General features: G+C 42.9%; 1 protein-coding gene across 1 annotated transcript in view; it reads right to left on the reverse strand.

Annotated features, from left to right (window-relative positions):
- CLSTN2 (calsyntenin 2) overlaps window positions 1-20,445 on the reverse strand; it is a 640,464-nt gene that overhangs the window by 463,788 nt on the left and 156,231 nt on the right. The gene's annotated exons all lie outside the window — the stretch shown is intronic.

The raw sequence follows: 20,445 nt of genomic DNA on the forward strand, positions 1-20,445 counted from the left end.
TAAAGCAGTTGTGCCTTTTCCATCATTCTGCTCCCTTCCTTGGCCACATATTCCAGATGGCACAGCTATAGGATGGAACGAGCCTGAATCCCTAGGCCATCCCCCAGGAGAAAGCACATGTACACTGGCACACAGGAATAGCTTGTGAAATGCAATGACGACCTATATTAATGTTAATATTACTACTACTGTTTGCTGATCAAGTGATAACGTGGCAACCAAGGTCAGTCTGTGGCCAGCATGAGGCAGTGAAGTCCACTGGGGAGGGTGGGAGATAGAAACTCACACTGACCCCGTGAGTGCTTACTGCATACCAGGAACACTGCCTTGTTGGATTCTTATCAAAATCCTAATGATAAAGGAGATATTAGCTGCTCCATTTTACAAAAAAAAAAAAAAAAACTGGCAGAAGAGCTCAAGGACACGTGACTGGTAGTGTCCAACATGAAGAGGGAAACCCAGGTTTGACCCCTGCACATCTGCTACCCTCTTCCTAACAGGTTCCCTACAATCTTGCCTTTCCCTTTGCCCGCACGAGGGCCTGTAGTGATACATCCTGACCACAAGTGGCATCACAAAAGCTCCCAGTAAAGACTGTCTTGGCAGCCTCTCTAAGAGCACCAAGGACACAAGGTGAGAGCAGAAGGTAATTATCATTGCACTTGGGCCTTGGTGCTATCAGGAAGCATCACTTCAGGGTTTATGGTAGTCTCCCAACTCTCTATAGCAACCTACTGGCTCAAAGATGCCTCTCCTATCTTGTTAGATTGTAAGCCTCACAGCCCACCTCTGTAGTACATATGCAAGAAATTATCCCCAGCCCATGAATAGGACCGTGCCCGTGTCCTCATGCTCAGCCTGGACCCTCAGTGGTATATTGGGCTGCGTGGGAGGCTGCGTAATCAGAAGTACATTTATTAAAGAAAAGGAAAGGAAAACCTTCAGTGACACAGATTCCTACTTTCCTATCACAGGGTCATATTTTCAAGAGAATTTAAGAGGATCTCATAGTTTATTAGTCTTTAGAGTTTAAAAGTGAATATTGGAAGCAACATTTTAAATCATTTTCTTTCACTTAAGAAAAAGCTGCCCACCTCGATCCCTGCCGGAAGTTAATAAGTGGAGGATGAGGCGCATCGCCTTACGGTGGCAGTTGGTCATTTTAATACCTCAGTACAGTCCACAGACAGCCAAGGGCCTTGAGTGGGGAGCCACTGCCATGTCACAAGAGGGGAGGAGAGAAATAACAGGACAAGGCCCCATGTCAAGTCAAGAAAGGAAATGAGGGGCTTCCCTGGTGGCGCAGTGGTTGAGAGTCCGCCTGCTGATGCAGGGGACACGGGTTGGTGGCCCGGTCCGGGAAGATCCCACATGCCACGGAGCGGCTGGGCCCGTGAGCCATGGCCGCTGAGCCTGCGCGTCCGGAGCCTGTGCTCCGCAACGGGAGAGGCCACAACAGTGAGAGGCCCGCGTACCACAAAAAACAAAAACAAAAACAAAAACAAAACGAAATGTGTTCACGGCAAAAGATGAGAGGAGCTGTTAGGGTAAATAAAGAGAGCTAGGGCTTTCCAGAAAAGACTTCATGGAAGTTGCATGGTTTAAAAATAAAAAGAAATGCAATTTACAGAGGTGGTGATGTGGGATTTTAGAAAGAGTTATTCGGCATGTGTATGCAAGTATGTGTTTCTTTGGGAGACAGGAGGGAAAAACACTTTGTGTAACCTCTCAGGAGGAGGGGTAAAGTCCGACACTGCCAGTCTTTAGACAGGTCTCTGCAACATCTGATTATCAACTGTCAAAAAAATCAGGGGCAAGAGCAGCATGCTACTGCCTTGGCAGCATCTCCCCACAGGCTGGCCCAGAGCCCAAACTGTCCCAGTATCCTCAATCCACATTTTGTTCCTGTGTTCATCTTACCCCTTAACCTGAGACAGCCATTTTCTTAAGCGTTGGCAAATAGATTTCATCTACTGTCAGCACTAATTGAACCTGCAGCATCACACTGAGAGGAATTCATGATAGACATGCTTTAGACAGCTAAAAATGTGCACCTCTCCCCCTCCCTTGAAGATAGGGATGGCCGTGGGACCCAGTTCTTGCCTTTGAGACGGAAGCAGCAATCTGGTGGGTGTAGTGGATTGAATACATCCTCAAAGATATGTCCACATCTAGGACCCTGTGAAGGTGACCTTATTTGGAAAAGGGGTCTTCACTGATGTAACTGAGTAAAGGATCTAGACATGAGACAATCCTGAATTATCCAAGTGGGCCTTAAATCTAATGACAGGTGTCCTTACTAGGACACACCGAGGAGAGGCACATGGGAGAAGAGAAAGCCACGTGAAGATGGATTCAGAGATGAGAGTGATACAGCCACAAGCCAAGGAAATGCCTGGAGCCTCCAGAAGCTGAAAGAGGCAAGAAAGGCTTGTCCCATGGAGACTGGAGGGACCCCAGCCCTATGGACACCTTGATTTCAGACTTCTAGCCTCCAGGCTGTGAGAGAACAAATCTCATTCGTTTTAAGCCACCAAGTTCATGGTAATTTGTTACAACAGCCCTAGGAAACTAATCTAGGGGGACTTCCAGGAGAGCTCCTTAAAAGCTAGCAGTTAGTCTTTCACTCTTTTGTTCATTAAAATGTGCCCAAGGGGAGAAAATTTCTATTGGATGAGATTGTCTGGGCCATGTGTGGACCAGCGGATTCTTGTGTCCTTCTCTGGGCTGTGGCATCTGGCACGCCCCTCACTTGGCTAATTGTCCCAACACGTGACTTTTAATGCTTCAAGTGTTCACATATGATCTCACCTCTAAATATGGCTTGAACCTGTGGTTTAATTCTAGATTTATGATCTGGGCTGGAAAGTGTTTGCTCTTTTCTTTTGGGCATGGCAGTCCAGTGAATTTCACCTCTGCCCCCTGCTCCTGAGTGGGTACTTAACTCCTAATGCTTTTGCATAATATAAAACAGTAATAATTAATAATAATACTTTCAGGAGCACAGAGTCTATAACTCAGTAACTTAGAGCCATCAAATAAGTTATTTGGAAGCCAGATAGGAAAAAAACAGGGGACTTCATGTCTACTATAAAACAGTGAACTACATCCAAAGAGGATTACATATTTTTGAGTATTTTGTAATTGCCTCTAAAGCCAGGGGAATGAATAAAATCTCCAGCAAAAAAAAAAAAAAAAAAAAAAAAAAAATTTTTTACTGCCTTCAAAATAGTAAGTATGCAGTGTCTGTACATTTCCAAGCAAACCTATTTTGATTGTCATTAATGTCACTTTATAGCTCTTTCTCTCTCTCCCTCAGTCTTGCTGAAGGATTTAACATCAAGTGATTCAACAGTGACAGCTGGAGAGAAATCAGCTTTGAGATTTCTCATTAAAAGTAATGCTGTGTTAGTAGCCAAATACTCAGAAATGTGAAACGTTAAAATTTAATGGTGTGGAAAAGGCTTATTCTAACTTTGCAGATTGTACCATCTTTGTGGAAGTTGGTAGAAAATACCAGTTTGTATTTGTGGAAGGCCAGTGCGGTTATAATAATGACAGGAGTTTGCAGAAGTCAGTATCCACCAAGCTGCAATTCTTCTGTGGTTCACTTTGTGGAGTTCTTGAAACCTCCCATTGGCTCTCACTCTTGCACAGAATAAAGTTTCCCATTGGTCTCTGCTTCTTCTCCCTACACTCTTCACCATTATTGGCCTTTAAGCTGAATAGGCAAATTTATTCAGTTTATATTATCTTCCCAATGCCATTTTCAGAAATAGTCTGCCCAATGTCTTATATCACTGCATTGTGCTAAACATTTAGGAAATTCATTTCTCTAAGAGGAATAGCAGGAAATAACGTTTCATTGTATTTTAGACAGAGAACAAAAATACGAGGACTCCCATCCAATGTAATCAAAGCTGCCATTTGCATTTGGGGGAAATAATTACATTCTTTATCTCCTGATCTTAAATCACTTCCTGAAAACCTCCAACACCTGTGACAATGAAAATGTACGACTCCACAAATCAGTCAATGAATCCCATCTGGAAACTTTAATAACAGCACCTTCCAGCCCTGTAATTGCACTGGAATTGAGGACAGTTGGAAGAGGAGGTATGTGAGGGCTCTCTGGCCCACCCCTTCTATTTCTCTTCTAGAATTTGAAAGCACACGTGCAACTATGTATCATTCTGAATAATTTGTGTGGTTTTACCTACATATTTTATATTAGCATGTCTTATCTCCTCAACTTGACTGTAAGCTGCTTAAGGGCACATAGTAAAGGCCGAATAATATTAGCTGCTATGATCATTTTTATAATGCTAGTTATCCCAAGAGAAATAGTAGCCCCTCAGTAACACTGGGCAAAGAAACCCCTAAGCAGGAAAGCAGAAAGTCCAGATCAGACGGTTGGTATATCTCTCCAGTTTAAGGATGGAGTGGAGAGAGGAAAGGACTGCCAGGCCTGGAGACAGGAAGTCACCCAAACAACTCTGTAATCTTGGATAAGCCACTCAAACCCAAAGTTTGGAGTGGCTTTCACTGAAAGTGCAACCCCCTTCATGTAGTAAGCCACCCAAAATTCCTGAGAATTGGCATCTTCATGTATAAAGTGAAGGAAGTAATAAAGTTGCTATTTTACATATGCAATACTATATGTAATAGCAGAGTTGTTATTTATATTAGAAAAAATATACTTAGAGTCCCTGGCACTTTTTAGGTACTCAAAAAGTGTCCATTCATTTGAGATGATAAAGTTATAATATTATACCCAATATTAGGGCTGGGAGAAGTCTGAGAGCTCAGCTGGTCCAAACTCCCACCTTATAAATGAAGAAAGCAAGGCTCAGAGAAAGGAGTTGGACCACCCAAGTTTAACCAGGAACTAGACTATGCAGGGTTAGCGACAGAACCCTTGTGTCCTGCACCCAGATGCTGGCTCTATTTACCTCTGTCTACTGCCCCTCTTATTTCATGCTTCTTCAAACAGAACACCAGGTCCAAGAGGATTAGAACTGTCCCTTCTCTTGTTTTCCCCACAGCATAGCAGACCAGTCCAGGCAAGAGACCACAGATCCCTTCTGAGATGAAGCAACTGAATCAAGAGCCTGGATCCACTGGCCAATGTCCAGCATGGGCCATATCTATCTCTGGGCATTTTCAAAGGAGGCTTTGATGGATCTCCACCTGTACTGAAGCACACATTAGCTAATGACACTAACTGACACGGTCTTGGGTCATGACTCAGAAGACTTCCCACAACCAATCATCACCAGAAGAAGCCATGGGAAGGGGGGCCAGTCATTCAGCAAAAGAGCAAAATACCAGGAATGTATTCCTGCGCAAGACTCTCCCAGCACCCTACCATCAATATCACAGTCTACCATCAGAGCTTCATCCCTTCCAGCTATGACATTTATCCTCTGGCACATCACAAAAGCTTTGGGGAGATGTAATGTCCTATAAGCCATTAATGTCAATTGGAATATCAGAAACCTTCTACTGGGAAAGCTGGGAAACTTCTACGTAAAACACGATCTTCATTAGATAGCACTGGCTTGAGAGGCAAAGGGGCAGGAGCGCGAAGCAGAATTAGTTATGCCCTGAGCTCTTGGGGGAGCTGGAGACGGTAGGAAACCACGGGCCACCAGATGGAAAATGAGATTTCGGGAGCAGGAAGGCAGGAGGAAATATGATGCGGTCGGAGAACTCTGAAACTACGCTTTGGAGGCATTTGGTAAAATCAAATGGCTTTCCCTTAGAACCTATTCCCTGGGAAAGGTGCTTTTGTTTTTCCAAGAAGCTGAATAAATTGTCAACCAGCGTCCTTAAATGTCCTCATCTACCCATTGTGGTCTATCTCCTAGGAGAGCAGCTTGACACAACTGCACAAGCATTAGACACAAGAGCCCATCGCAGACAAATCAACGGCAACCTACTCACCCACAGTGTGGGTGCCAGCTTGTAGCTCTATTGCTTCCAAGTCCTAAGCTAATTTACAGGGTTTCGAGCAGCTGTCGCTGCCCTTGGAAAACACATAGCGCTAAAGAGACACAGATGTTTGTCACTGATCACGAACAGTCCCTGTCCCCCAGGTGTTCTCTTCCAGCCACTCACCTTTCCTCTCCCATTTCTGCAGAAATCTGAGTATAGCATGACCAATATTCATAACCAGGAGACCAAGCAACATGTCCGAACCTTTTCTGAGAATTGAGGGTGTCTGTAGCTGAAGTGGAATACTATTAATAATCATGCCAAGGCTTGATGCTAATTATTGTGTAAGGCAGAAAAGGCATGTCACTCGCCCTCCATCAGCTGACACTTTCAGGAATGGAATAGTTGTAAACAGCCCACCGGTTCTGCCCATTCTCTGGAGTCACTGGTCTTCCACATCCATACCCACTGTCTCTGTTAGCAGGAGATATGTAAGATCTAAAGAATTTTTCATGTTTGACATTTGGCTTGAGGGCACTGGGGACCACAGTCAAGCACGCTGGAGCACCAAAATAAGGGGTGGGGCCACATGACAAGACAATTTCAGAGACCATCCTCCCTGCATGGTGGTAATTCATGGAGAAACTTCAGAACAAAATGCAATGCTGCAAGTTCTGTGTATTCCATTAATATTCTCTCCACCATGGTTGTTCCCAAACCCAAATACCCTTTATATGTGAGGAGCTATAGTCTGGTGTTGGGAGGGGTCAGAACTAATTGGAAAGGGATAGAGAAATTGAGCTCATAAAATCTTTGTGAAAGTCTCTCGTAGGGTTGAAGACACCATTTGCCACCTATAATGTGGTGGCCTCATGCAGTCAATAAAATCTGCTTAAGTTTCTAGAATCTGTCTGGGTCTTAACTGAAGGCACTTCAAGGCCTCAAGAGGGCATTGATAGTCCCATGGGTCCTGGCAATGACTCTGAAGTCCTGGTTGCAGTCAAATCATTGATGTATTAGAACATCATTCATGCAAAGTTTGTATGCTACACATGAAACCTGCCACAAGGAAAAGACAGTATGCTGACGAGGACCTCAGACCATGGCCAATTTCCATATTCAAAGGGAGATTCTTGACAATATGACTTGGAGACACAGACTTTGTTGGGGGACCAGCTTTTTTCTGCTTTTTTCCAATATTTGTTGCCATTGCTGTCCCAGACTGAAGGATATAGTATTAATACTGCAAAGCACTTTAGCCGCTTAATTTTGGCACTTATGATGCTGCCTTTATCATTTAGAAAAAGAGTTTTCAGGGCTGAACAGTTCATTTACTAATATGTTTTTCCTTTCTTCCCCACAGAGGCTCTTGCACTTTTGAAATAAAAATTCATTTCCTTGAATACATGGAATTGATGCTAATTAAAATGCCTGTGAGAGTTAGAGGAATCAGCCAGCCCCAGGAAAATAGAAGGTCAATTTTATTTTTCAAAGGGCATGGGGAGAAATTAAAATACCCTTAATTCAAGTCATAGATTTCATAGAGTTTGAAGAGATCGTACAGCTCCTCTAGGAAAGTAAGAGAAAGTGTATGGACTCTGAAGTCAGATAGACGCGGGTTTGATGCTTGACTCTGACTCTGCCTGAGTCTGTGACCTTGGACAAGGTCCTCCGCTCCCCACCCCACTGGATTAGGAAGAGGTTTAAAGTGTGACTGTCAAGTTCATGGAGCAGGTGATTCTGCTCTATCTTGGTGCTGGGGGGTAGGACCTGGTGTCTCTCTTATACCAAGAATATTAGCGATGGAAAAGGCAGTCAAAGAAAGCTCTGTTAATTGTTTGAATTTCTCCTATGGAACAAATGGGCTGGTTTCAGAAGGAACTGTACCCTCTCAGGGGTGAAGCCATTTACTATAGATGCCCCCTGGGGAGTGTCTCCAACAATTAAGCCCCTCCCAGATTCCCTTCTTGGGTTCTTGCCCTATCTGGACACTTGGTACTTTTTTTTTTTTTTTTTTTTTAATGGCTGCATTGGGTCTTTGTTGCGATGTGCGGGCTTCTCATTGCGGTGACTTCTGTAGTTGCGGAGCACGAGCTCTAGGCACGTGGGCTTAGTAGTTGTGGCTCGAAGGCTCTAGGGCACAGGCTCAGTAGCTGTGGCACACGGGCTTAGTTGCTCCGTGGCGTGTGGGATCTTCCTGGACCAGGGCTCGAACCTGTGTCCCCTGCATTGGCAGGCGGATTCTTAACCACTGCGCCACCAGGGAAGCCCTACTGGTACTTTTATTTGCTCCTTGTTCTTATTATTGACTTGACTGTGAATCAACTCACTTTACTGAGTTATCCTTGTCTTAAGATATTATTACTTCCATCTGAGAAATAGTTTGACATATTCATTTCATGTGTTTTAATATCCAGTGAAATCAGTGCAGAACTATAAATCAGCCATGTTCATCCTACACCATTCCAAATCTTTTTGCACACTGCTCATTAGGAAATACTTCTCAAGGGGAGAGTGAGAGTGGAAGATCGCCATGGTTTCTTCGCAGCCCATCTTTAAAATGACCAGATCTATGCCCCTCTACCGCACCCCGTGGATGCAGAGTCAGAGCCCACCCTGCACTCTGAGGACCCTCAGTCATTGGCCTTGGGACACTGAAACTCAACACCCAAGAATCTGAAATGTGCACAATCCAGAGGGATCGGAGGGAACTTTACTGGACTCCATTATTTGAGGATAAGAGAGAAGGAGGCCAGAAGTGGGCCAGGGGGCCAGTGGGAGAGAGATTAAAAGACTGAAAACTGGCAAGTAGGAAGGCAGAGAGGACCCCTTCAGGCCAAGGAGGGTGTGGACTGGAGCTGGGCCCCCTCCTGGCTGGATGGCCTGGCACCATTACTTATTACTTTAACTGTCACTTAGTTGACTTTATAAGTAGACTCTGGCTTAAGTAATAATAATATCTGTGAAATAACGGTTCAGGGAGCAACACAGAGGGCAATGCCCATGCTCCCCTCACCTGAGGAAGCCTGGCTGGGCCATGGTTGAAGGAGTCAGGTAGCAGAATGGGCCTGTAGCCTGGCCTTTATTCATTCTCCCTCTCTCTCTGTCTCTGTCTCTCTCTCCAGTTCTGTAGCTCCCATCTGAACACCTTGGGTAACAAAGGGCTTCAATCCTCCCAGGAGTCCAGATGGTGCAGACACACTGTGGAGAAGAACAGATGGAGGTGGTGGCCTCCAGAAGAGCAGAGTGGTGCCTACCCCCCCACACCGTTCCTGGTCCTTGGCCCCCTGACCAGATGGCTCAGAGAATGTCCACCCACCAGGCAGCACCCAACTCACCCCTCCCAGGGGATGGTCAGAGACACAGCATGGGGCCGAGTGGGGACGGGGGGTTGGGGGAGGCTCTCTCAGGATTCTCTTTTCTCTGGTGCTCAGTGCCCTCTCTGTATCCCCGAGGACGGTAAGCGCACAGTGAGCTCACAGCGAGCAGAGCTTTCACCGTCAGTGCAACCCCCTTGTGTAGTCATGAACTTGTTTGAAGCCACAGAGGCTGGATTCAGACATAGGTCATCTGACTCCCAGCCCACTGCTCTCTGCAAAGTGACTTCATCTCTGTCTGTCTTCCCAACCCTTCCAGCCCGGAGCACAGCAGTGCCTACAAGCACTGGCCCAGGATGAGACATCCTGCTGGGGACGGGTGGGGTTGGGCGCCCACTCTGTCTCCCAGATCTGAGACCTTAGGCAAGACCCTCGGCTTCTCGAAGACTTGATTCCCCATGACAGAAACAATGACATTTCCCTCTAAGTCTCCTGCCAGGAGGACAGGAACGATGTTTGTAAACACCAAGCGCATGCTAAGTGAACACCAGTTTCTTGCTAGGAGCTACTCACTACTGCCTGCTCAGGGCTCAGAGTAAAACATGGCATCGGTGTCATCCTTATCCTCTTATCAAGGTGCACGTTTTTCCTGGCAGGACTACCCAGCTTGTCCAAAAGCATGTTTCCAGGGAATGGTACTGGGGAGATTCCTCAGCGAACCAGACAGCAAGGCCACTTCTCAGGTCTAAACATTTCTAAATAAGGCCAGGAGGGTTGAAGGGCACACACTGCACTCCCAGGAGCCTCAAAGTCTCATCCACGACAGGGATTCTGAATCAGTCCCCCTGAAGCCTCGGCTGAACGGGGGGGCAGGAGCGAAGCCCAGGATGTGCTCCCTTTAAAAGTCCCGTGAGTGATAGCGAGGCACAGCCAGGCTGGAATAATTGCATCGCTATTTATTTAACCAATATTTACTGAGCACCTACAATGTGCTGGGACTGGGAACATCACGATGAATAGAGGAAATCAGAGAAAGCAAACAGAAATCGCAAGATTGTGCAATGAGGCATAAAGGTGAACAGGGGCTGCTGTTCCCATTCATAATAGAACTTGAAAACACAATGGGACTTTTTTTTTCCTAACATCTCTATTGGAGTATAACTGCTTTTCAATGGTGTGTTAGTTTCTGCTGTATAACAAAGTGAATCAGTTATACATATACATCTGTTCCCATATCCCCTCCCTCTTGCGTCTCCCTCCCACCCACCCTATCCCACCTCTCTAGGTGGTCACAAAGCACTGAGCTGATCTCCCTGTGCTATGCAGCTGCTTCCCACTAGCTATCTATTTTACGTTTGGTAGTGTATATATGCCCATTCCACTCTCTCACTTCGTCCCAGCTTACCCTTCCCCCTCCCCGTGTCCTCAAGTCCATTCTCTATGCCTGCGTCTTTATTCCTGCCCTGCCCCTAGGTTCTTCAGAATCACACAGTGGAACTTTTAAGCACATCATCAGCAGAATCTCTTGTGGGATATTTTTCCTTTTGATATTTTCCTTTGTGCTTGGCTTCCAGGAACCACAGAAGGCCTGGAGTCGCGGATGGCCCATGTGTGTTACATCTCAACGACAAAAAGTGAAGAAGATGTTTTCATTTACTGAGTGATTTAGGAAAATGATTTCATAGGGAAGTGCAGAAAGTCACCAGAAACATTTTGAAATGTCTTCAAACTGTAAACAGATTTTGGAAATGAAATGCTCTCAGTTTCTTTCTCTGATTGTCACTTACCGCCCAGGCAGGGCAGGATGTTTACCAAGAATTCCTTCCCCCAAGGACAGCTGGGAGCTGACACAGCCAGCAGGTGAAACAGGGGAAAACCTGTTCACTGGCACAGCTCCTGGGAAGCCAGCCTCCCGAGAGTACAGTCAAGAAGTAAATTTCCTTCTTTAATTTAAAAGAATTTTTAATTTTTATTTTGTATTGAAGTATAGTAGATTTACAATGTTGTGTTAGTTTCAGGTGTACAGCAAAGTGATTCAGTTATATATATATATATATATATATATATATATATATATATATATATATATATATATATATATATGTTCTTTTCATATTCTTTTCCATTATGGTTTATTACAAGATACTGAATATAGTATACTTCTCTGTGCTATACAATAGAACTTGTTGTTTATCTATTTTATACATAGTATTGAGTTGGCCAAAACTTTCGGAAAAACCCAAATGAACGTGTTGGCCAACCCAATAGTTTGTACCTGCTAATCCAAAACTCCTAATTTATCCCTCCCTCACCCCGTTTCCCCTTTTGTAACCATAAATTTATTTTCTATATCTGTGAGTCTATTTCTGTTTTGTAAATAAATTCATTTGTACTATTTTTTAGATTCCACATACAAGTGGTGTCATATGGTATTTGTCTTTCTCTGTCTGACTTCACTTAGTATGATGATCTCTAGGTTCATTCCCGTTGCTGCAAATGGCATTATTTCATTCTTTCTTATGGCAGAGTAATATCCCATTGTATGTGTGTATACACACCACATCTTCTTTTAGATTTCCTTTTGTCTCTAGATTCTGCATCACTTTTTTCAAACTAAAGAGCTTCTGATCCGGTCATGTGATGAAGGTGTGTTCTTCAACCTGGCCTGGCCATGCCCTGGGTCTGTCTGGTCCCTCGCAGGCACTCTGCACACAGCCTATCTCATGCCCAGTGTTTATGGGGCACTCTCTGTTCCACACCATGTTGTACCTGGTGTTTGTCCATAGCAATCCCCACAACTGCCTCAGGGGGTCGCTGTCATCAGTCCACCTTTAAAATCAAGAAACAGTGACTGGCTCTGAGTCAAAAACTTGCTCAAGGCACCACAGCTGATAACGGAGCCCTACTCCCCCCAGCCCAGCACATCACACCAGGAAGAGCCCAGCGTCACAAAGATGCTTCCATCGGCTTACCTGGCCTGCATCCTTCAGTGCTCGCCATTAGTTCACACTCTCAACCTGGCACATGAGGGCCTCCAACTTCCCACCACAAAGCTCTGTTCCATCCCCCCGACCAGCATCCTCTACCCCCCCACCTCCTTTCCTGTCTTTCTTGCCCATATTATGTCCAGCCTGCCTCAGAGCCTGAATTTCCCCCTTCAGAACTTGCCCCTCTCCCTAGGCTAAGTTTGCTCTTTCCTTCAAGGGGCACATTCATCCAGACATCCTTCAGGAAGACTTCTCCGCTGGTCTAGCATTCTCCTCCCATGAGAATCCACTGTTCCCTACTTATGGGTCTGTGTGTTTCTGCTGTCTCTCCAGTAGGACTTAAGTTACCAGAGAAAAGGTGTCAGAACTTGAACTCACGCTTCCCTCATACACCTGACACTATGCTAGAGACCAGGAAGCATTTGACCTGCATTTGCTCATTCTTTGATAATGTCCCTGTTTCTTCTCATTGACCCTGGATGGAGCAGATTTTTTTTTAACATTTTTATTGGAGTATAATTGCTTTACAATGGTGTGTTAGTTTCTGCTATATAACAAAGTGAATCAGCTATATGTATACATATATCCCCATATCCCCTCCCTCTTGCACCTCCCTTCCACCCTTCCTATCCCACCCCTCTAGGTGGTCACAAAGTTCAGAGCTGATCTCCCTGTGTTATGCAGCTGCTTCCCACTAGCTATCTATTTTACAATTGCTGGTGTATATATGTCAGTGCCACTCTCTCACTTTGTCCCAGCCTACCCTTCCCTCTCCCCGTGTCCTCAAGTCCATATCTACGTCTGCATCTTTATTCCTGTCCTGACCCTACGTTCTTCAGAACCATTTTCTTTTTCAGATTCCATATTTATGTGTTAGTATATGGTATGTGTTTTTCTCTTTCTGACTTACTTCACTCTGTATGACAGACTCTAGGTCCATCCACATCACTCCAAATAACTCAATTTTGTTTCTTTTTATGGCTGAGTAATATTCCATCATATAAATAAGCCACATCTACTTTATCCATTCATATGTAGAGGGGCACTTAGGTTGCTTCCATATCCTGGTTATTGTAAATAGTGCTGCAGTGAACACTGTGGTACATGACTCTTTTTGAATGATGGTTTTCTAAGGGTATATGCCCAGTAGTGGAATGTCTATGTCATATGGTAGTTCTATTTTTAGTTTTTGAAGGAACTTCCATACTGTACTCCATAGTGGCTGTATCACTTCATATTCCCACCAACAGTGCAAGAGGGTTCCCATTTCTCCACACCCTCTCCAGCATTTATTGTTTGTAGATTTTTTTGATGATGGACATTCTGACTGGTGTGAGGTGATACCTCATTGCAGTTTTGATTTCACTTCTCTAATGGTTAGTGATGTTGAGCATCCTTTCGTGGGTTGGTTGGCAGTCTGTATACCTTCTTTGGAGAAATGTCTATTTAGGTCTTCTGCCCATTTTTGCATTGGGTTGTTTGCTTTTTTTTGATATTGAGCTGCATGAGCTGCTTGTAAATTTTGGAGATTAATCCTTTGTCAGTTGCTTTGTTTGCAAATATTTTCTCCCATTCTGAGGGTTGTCTTTTCTTCTTGTTTATGGTTTCCTTTGCTGTACAAAAGCTTTCAAGTTTCATTAGGTCCCATTTGTTTATTTTTGTTTTTATTTCCCTTTCTCTAGGAGGTGGGTCAAAAAGGATCTTTCTGTGATTTCTGTGATAGAGTATTCTGCCTGTATTTTCCTCTAAGAGTTTGATAGTGTCTGGCCTTACATTTAGGTCTTTAATCCATTTGAGTTCATTTCTGTGTATAGTGTTAGGGAGTGTTCTAATTTCATTCTTTGACATGTAGCTGTCCTGTTTTCCCAGCACCACTTATTGAAAAGACTGTCTTTTCTCCAAAGTATATTCTTACCTCCATTATCAAAGATAAGGTGAGAATATGTGCATGGGTTTATCTCTGGGCGTTCCATCCTGTTCCATTGATCTATATTTCTGTTTTTGTACCAGTGCCATACTGTCTTGATTACTGTAGCTTTGTGGTATAGTCTGAAGTCAGGGAGCCTGATTCCTCCAGCTCAGTTTTTCTTTCTCAATATTGCTTTGGCTCTTTGGGGTCTTTTGTGTTTCCACAGAAATTGTGAAAGTTTTTTGTTCTAGCCCTGTGAAAAATGTCAGTGGTAGTTTGACAGGGATTGCACTGAATCTGTAGATTGCTTTTGGTATTATAGTCATTTTCATAATGTTGATTCTTCCAATCCAAGAACATGGTATATCTCTCCATCTGTTTGTGTCATCTTTAATTTCTTTCATCGGTGTCTCATAGTTTTCTGCATACAGGTCTTTTGTCTCCTTAGGTAGGTTTATTCCTAGGTAATTTATTCTTTTTGTTGCAAAGGTAAATGGGAGTGTTTCCTTAATTTCTCTTTCAGATTTTTCATCATTAGTGTATAGGAATGAAAGGTATTTCTGTGCATTAATTTTGTGTCCTGCAACTTTACCAAATTTATTGATTAGCTCTAGTAGTTTTCTGGTAGAGTCTTTAGGGATCTCTATGTATAGTATCATGTCATCTGCAAGCAGTGAGAGTTTTACTTCTTCTTTTCCAATGTGGAATCCTTTTATTTCTTTTTCATCTTTGATTGCTGAGGCTAAAACTTTCAAAACTATGTTGAATATTAGTGGTGAGATTGGGCAACCTTGTCTTGTTCCTGATCTTAGTGGAAATGGTTTCAATTTTTCAACATTGAGAATGATGTTGGCTGTGGGTTTGTCATATATAGCCTTTATTATGTTGAGGTAAGTTCCCCCTATGCCTACTTTCTGGAGAGTTATTATCATAAATGGGTGTTGAATTTTGTTGAAAGCTTTTTCTGCATCTATTGAGATTATCATATGGTTTTTATCCTTCAGCTCGTTAACATGGTATATTGCACTAATTGATTTGTGTATATTGAAGAATCCCTGCATTCCTGGGATAAACCCCACTTGATCATGGTGTATGATCCTTCTAATGTGCTGCTGGATTCTGTTTGCTAGTATTTTGTTCAGGAGTTTTGCATCTAAGTTCATCAGTGATATTGGCCTGTAGTCTTCTTTTCTGTAACATATTTGTCTGATTTTGGTATCAGGGTGATGGTGGCCTCATAGAATGAGTTTGGGAGTGTTCCTCCCTCTGCTGTATTTTGGAAGAGTTTGAGGATAGGTGTTAGCTCTTCTCTAAATGTTTGATAGAATTTGCCTATGAATCCATCTGGTCCTAGGCTTCTGTTTGTTGGAAGATTTTTAATCACAGTTTCAATTTCAATGCTTGTGATTGGTCTGTTTCTATTTTCTATTTCTTCCTGGTTCAGTCTTGGAAGGTTGTGCTTTTTTAAGAATTTGTCCATTTCTTCCAGGTTGTCCATTTTACTGGCATATAGTTGCTTGTAGTAATTTCTCGTGATCCTTTGTATTTCTGTAGTGTCAGTTGTTACTTCTCCTTTTTCATTTCTAATTCTGTTGATTTGAGTCTTCTCCCCTTTTTTCTTGATGAGTCTGTCTAATGGTTTATCAATTTTGTTTACCTTGTCAAAGAACCAGCTTTTAGTTTTATTGATCTTTGCTATCGTTTTCTTCATTTCTTTTTCATTTATTTCTGATCTGATCTTTATTTCTTTCCTTCTGCTAACTTTGGGATTTTTTTGTTCTTCTTTCTCTAATTGCTTTAGGTGTAAGGTTAGGTTGTTTTTTTGAGACTCTTCTTGTTTCTTGAGGTAGGATTGTATTGCTATAAACTTCACACTTAGAACTGCTTTTGCTGCATCCCATAGGTTTTGGGCCATGGTGTTTTCATTGTCATTTGTTTCTAGGTTTCTTTTAATTTCCTCTTTGATTTCTTCAGTGATCTCTTGGTTACTTAGTAGCGTATTGATTAACTTTCATGTGTTTGTATTTTTTACAGTTTTTTTTCCTGTAATTGATATCTAGTCTCATAGCATTGTTGTCGGAAAAGATACTTGATGTGATTTCAATTTTCTTAAATTTATCAGGCTTGATTTGTGACCCAAGATATGATCTATCCTGGAGAATGTTCCATGAGCACTTGAGAAGAAAGTGTATTATGTTGTTTTTGGATGGAATGTCCTATAAATATCTGTTAAGTCCATCTTGTTTAATGTGTCATTTAAAGCTTGTGTTTCCTTATTTATTTTCATTTTTGTTGATCTCTCCATTGGTGAAAGTGTAGTGTTAAAGTCTCCTAATATTATTGCGTTACTGTCGATTTCCCCTTTTATGGCTGTTAGCATTTGCCTTATGTACTGATGTGCTCCTATGTTGGGTGCATAAATATTTATAATTGTTATATCTTCTTCTTGGATTGATCTTTTGATCATTATGTAGTGTCCTTCTTTGTCCCTTGTAATAGTCTTTATTTTAAAGTTTATTTTGATTACTACTCCAGCTTTCTTTTGATTTCCTTTTGCATGGAATATTTTTTCCATCTCCTCACTTTCAGTCTGTATGTGTCCCTAGGTCTGAAGTGAGTCTTTTGTAGACAGCATATATACAGGTCTTATTTTTATATCCATGCAGCCAGCTCTGTCTTTTGGTTGCAGTATTTAATCCATTTACATTTAAGGTAATTATCGATATGTATGTTCCTATTACCATTTTCTTAATTATTTTGGGTTTGTTATTGTAGGTCTTTTCCTTCTCTTGTGTTTCCTGCATAGAGAAGTTCCTTTAGCATTTGTTGTAAAGCTGGTTTGGTGGTGCTGAATTCTCTTAGCTTTTGCTTGTCTGTAAATGTTTTAATTTCTCTGTCGAATCTGAATGAGATCCTTGCTGGGCAGAGTAATCTTGGTTGTAGATTTTTCCCTTTCATCACTTTAAATATGTCCTGCCACTCCCTTCTGGCTTGCAGAGTTTCTGCTGAAAGATCAGCTGTTAACCTTATGGGGATTCCCTTGTATGTTATTTGTTGTTTTCCCCTTGCTGCTTTTAATATGGTTTCTTTGTATTTAATTTATGATAGTTTGATTAATATGTGTCTTGGCATGGTTCTCCTTGGATTTATCCTGTATGGGACTCTCTGAGCTTCCTGGACTTGTTTGACTATTTCCTTTCCCATATTAGGGAATTTTTCAACTATAATCTCTTCAACTATTTTCTCAGTCCCTTTCTTTTTCTCATCTTCTTCTGGGACCCCTATAATTTGAATGTTTTTGCATTTTATGTTGTCCCAGTGGTCTCTGAGACGTCCTCAATTCTTTTCATTCTTTGTTCTTTATTCTGCTCTCTGGTAGTTATTTCCACTATTTTATCTTCCAGGTCACTTATCTGCTATTCTGCTTCAGTGATTCTGCTATTGATTCCTTCTAGAGAATTTTTAATTTCATTTATTGTGTTGTTCATTATTGTTTATTTGCTTTTTATTTCTTCTAGGTCCTTGTTAAATATTTCTTGTATTTTCTCCATTCTATTTACAAGATTTTGGATCATCTTTACTATCATTTTTCTGAATTCTTTTTCAGGTAGACTGCCTATTTCTTCTTCATTTGTTTGGTCTGGTGGGTTTTTACCTTGCTCCTTCATCTGCTGTGTATTTCTCTGTCTTCTCAGTTTGCTTAACTTACTGTGTTTGGGGTCTCCTTTTTGCAGGCTGCAGGTTCATAGTTCCCATTGTTTTTGGTTTCTGCCCCCAGTGGGTAAGGATGGTTCAGTGGCTTGTGTAGGCTTCCTGGTGGAGGGGACTGGTGCCTGTGTTCTGGTGGATGAGGCTGGATCTTGTCTTTCTTTTAGGCAGGACCGAGTCCAGTGGTGTGTTTTGGGGTGTCTGTGAACTTAGTATGATTTTAGGCAGCCTCTCTGCTAATGGTTGGGGTTGTGTTCCTGCCTTGCTAGTTGTTTGGCATGGGGTGTCCAGCACTGGAGCTTGCTCGTCATTGATTTGAGTTGGGTCTTAGTGTTGAGACAGAGATCTCTGGGAGAGCTCTTGCCGACTGATATTACGTGGGGCCAGGAGGTCTCTGGTGGTCCAATGTCTTGAACTTGGCTCTCTCACCTCCATGGCTCAGGCCTGATACTTGCCCAGAGCACCAAGACCCTGCCACCCACATGGTTCAAAATAAAGGGAGAAAAAAAAAGAAAGAAAGGAAGAAAAGAAAAAATAAAATAAAATAATAAAGTTATTAATAAAAATTATTAAAATAAAAAATAAAAAAGTAATAAAAATTTTTAAAAAGGAAGAGAGCAACCAAACTAATAAACAAATCCACCAGTGATAACAAGTGCTGAGAGTTAAAGTAAGTAAACATATAAATCAGAAACTAGTCAATCGCATACAGCATACCCCAAGTCTACAGTTACTCCCAAAAGGCCACTGCCTCAACTTGGGGATGATTTGTTGTCTATTCAGGTGTTCCACAGATGTAGTGTACATCAAGTTGATTGTGGAGATTTAATCTGCTGCTCCTGAGGCTGCTGGCAGAAATTTCCCTTTCTCTTCTTTGTTCGCACAGCTCCTGGGGTTCAGCTTTGGATCCGGCCCCGCCTCTGCATGTAGGTTGCTCTCTGGCATCTGTTCTTCACCCAGACAGCAGGGGGTTAAAGGAGCCACTGATTGGGGGCTCTGGCTCACTCAGGCCAGGGTGGATGGAGGGTTACGGAATGGGGGCTGAGCCTGTGGTGGCAGAGGCCAGCATGACGTTGCAACAGGTTGAGGTGCACCATGTGTTCTCCTCCTAGATGGAGCAGATTGATGGATATAAAGAAGCTGAAAAGGAAGACCACCAAAATGGGATGGTCTTGAACACCCAGGGCTTCACTTCTCTCTCAATTTCTTGGGTGTTTAGAGCCTGCTGAACAGATACATTCTGTTCTCCATTGGGCACATCAGAGGGCTGTCCTGGGACAGTATTCTCCTGCAGATGCCAGGGTTGGGGTCTATACTTGAGGGTCTGCACTGAGGGGAACCACCTAAGTGTTTAACCAGGGCACTCAGGGACCACAAAGTCCAAGGTCAAATCTGAACCTTGGCTAAGAAAGGAATCCAGAGGTCAACCCCAAAAGAGCAGAAGGACCATGCTTGATTTCCAAAGGGTGCACAATGCCACATGTAGGAAAACAAGCCCCCAAGTAAGACTCCAAAGAGGTCTGAGCAAGTGGAAAAGGAAGTGAGGGGGTGAGCAGGGACCAGGGCTCAGCCAGCTTGTGTAACTGAGTTCAGGCTGAGTGGTATATGAGGAGCCTTAGCCTCTATGCTAACGGGTCTCAGGAAGCCAGGACCAGACTAAAAAGGCTGAGAAAATAAGGAGAATGCATCAAGCTCCAATGAAATCCTGTTTGTGGGTCTTGCCTCAGATAACCTACTACAAGCTGTGAGGGCCTCTCCAGCAGCCCAGGAAGAGCCCCAGGGATGATATATGATGTCACCACATCCATTGTGGTGGGCCACATCTTCCTGTTATTGAAGGTCTCCCTGACCCTTCAGATTCGGGTAGAAGATTTGGGGTTGGGGGAGTGATAGGAAGGGGTCAAGTGACAGCTGCCATGGAGAGCTGGCTTCCTTTGTTTTTCTGCAGTTATAATTCTGTGAAGGTCAGTTCAAATTACCTTGAATGTTGGTGTAGACTTAATGGACATAAATGTGAAATAGGGTGGGGTTGTGGGCTCAGCTATATTCTAGATTAAAAATATAAGACTTTCAGAAAAATGTCTCCCCCAACAAGTTATGGCATGACCAGGCGTCACATAAAAGTCAACCTTGTTCTATGTGTTCTGTACAAGAATAAAGGAGACTCTGGATTATAAACTGTGTCTGGAACTCATTGGCCATTATCAGAACAAATCCCATTCTCAGATAATGGGCATCTCTTAAATCTTCCACTATTAATAGCAAATGTTGCCTGTGGGACAGAGACGTTTATGATAGCACCATCTCTTCTGTGATAAAAGTGTTCTAAATCTTATTTTAATCTTATTGTATTTGCATCTGGTTTTCTTAGGGGAAAAGAATAACGGGCCACAAAAATCCCAATGAATCCGAGATGTCAGCATGATGAAGGGCTAATGAGAAACCTAACTCTCTTACCTTCATCCTTTCATCCAAACCACATAGATCTGTACCTCCAAATACCTTAAAATCCAGACTCCTTATGCTGGACTCTGAGACCCATAGGGATATGGCCTGAGTCTTGCCCCATGGTCCTGCCATTCTTGCA

The sequence above is a fragment of the Mesoplodon densirostris genome, chromosome 5, assembly GCF_025265405.1.
Source record: "Mesoplodon densirostris isolate mMesDen1 chromosome 5, mMesDen1 primary haplotype, whole genome shotgun sequence".
Lineage (NCBI taxonomy): Eukaryota > Metazoa > Chordata > Mammalia > Artiodactyla > Ziphiidae > Mesoplodon > Mesoplodon densirostris.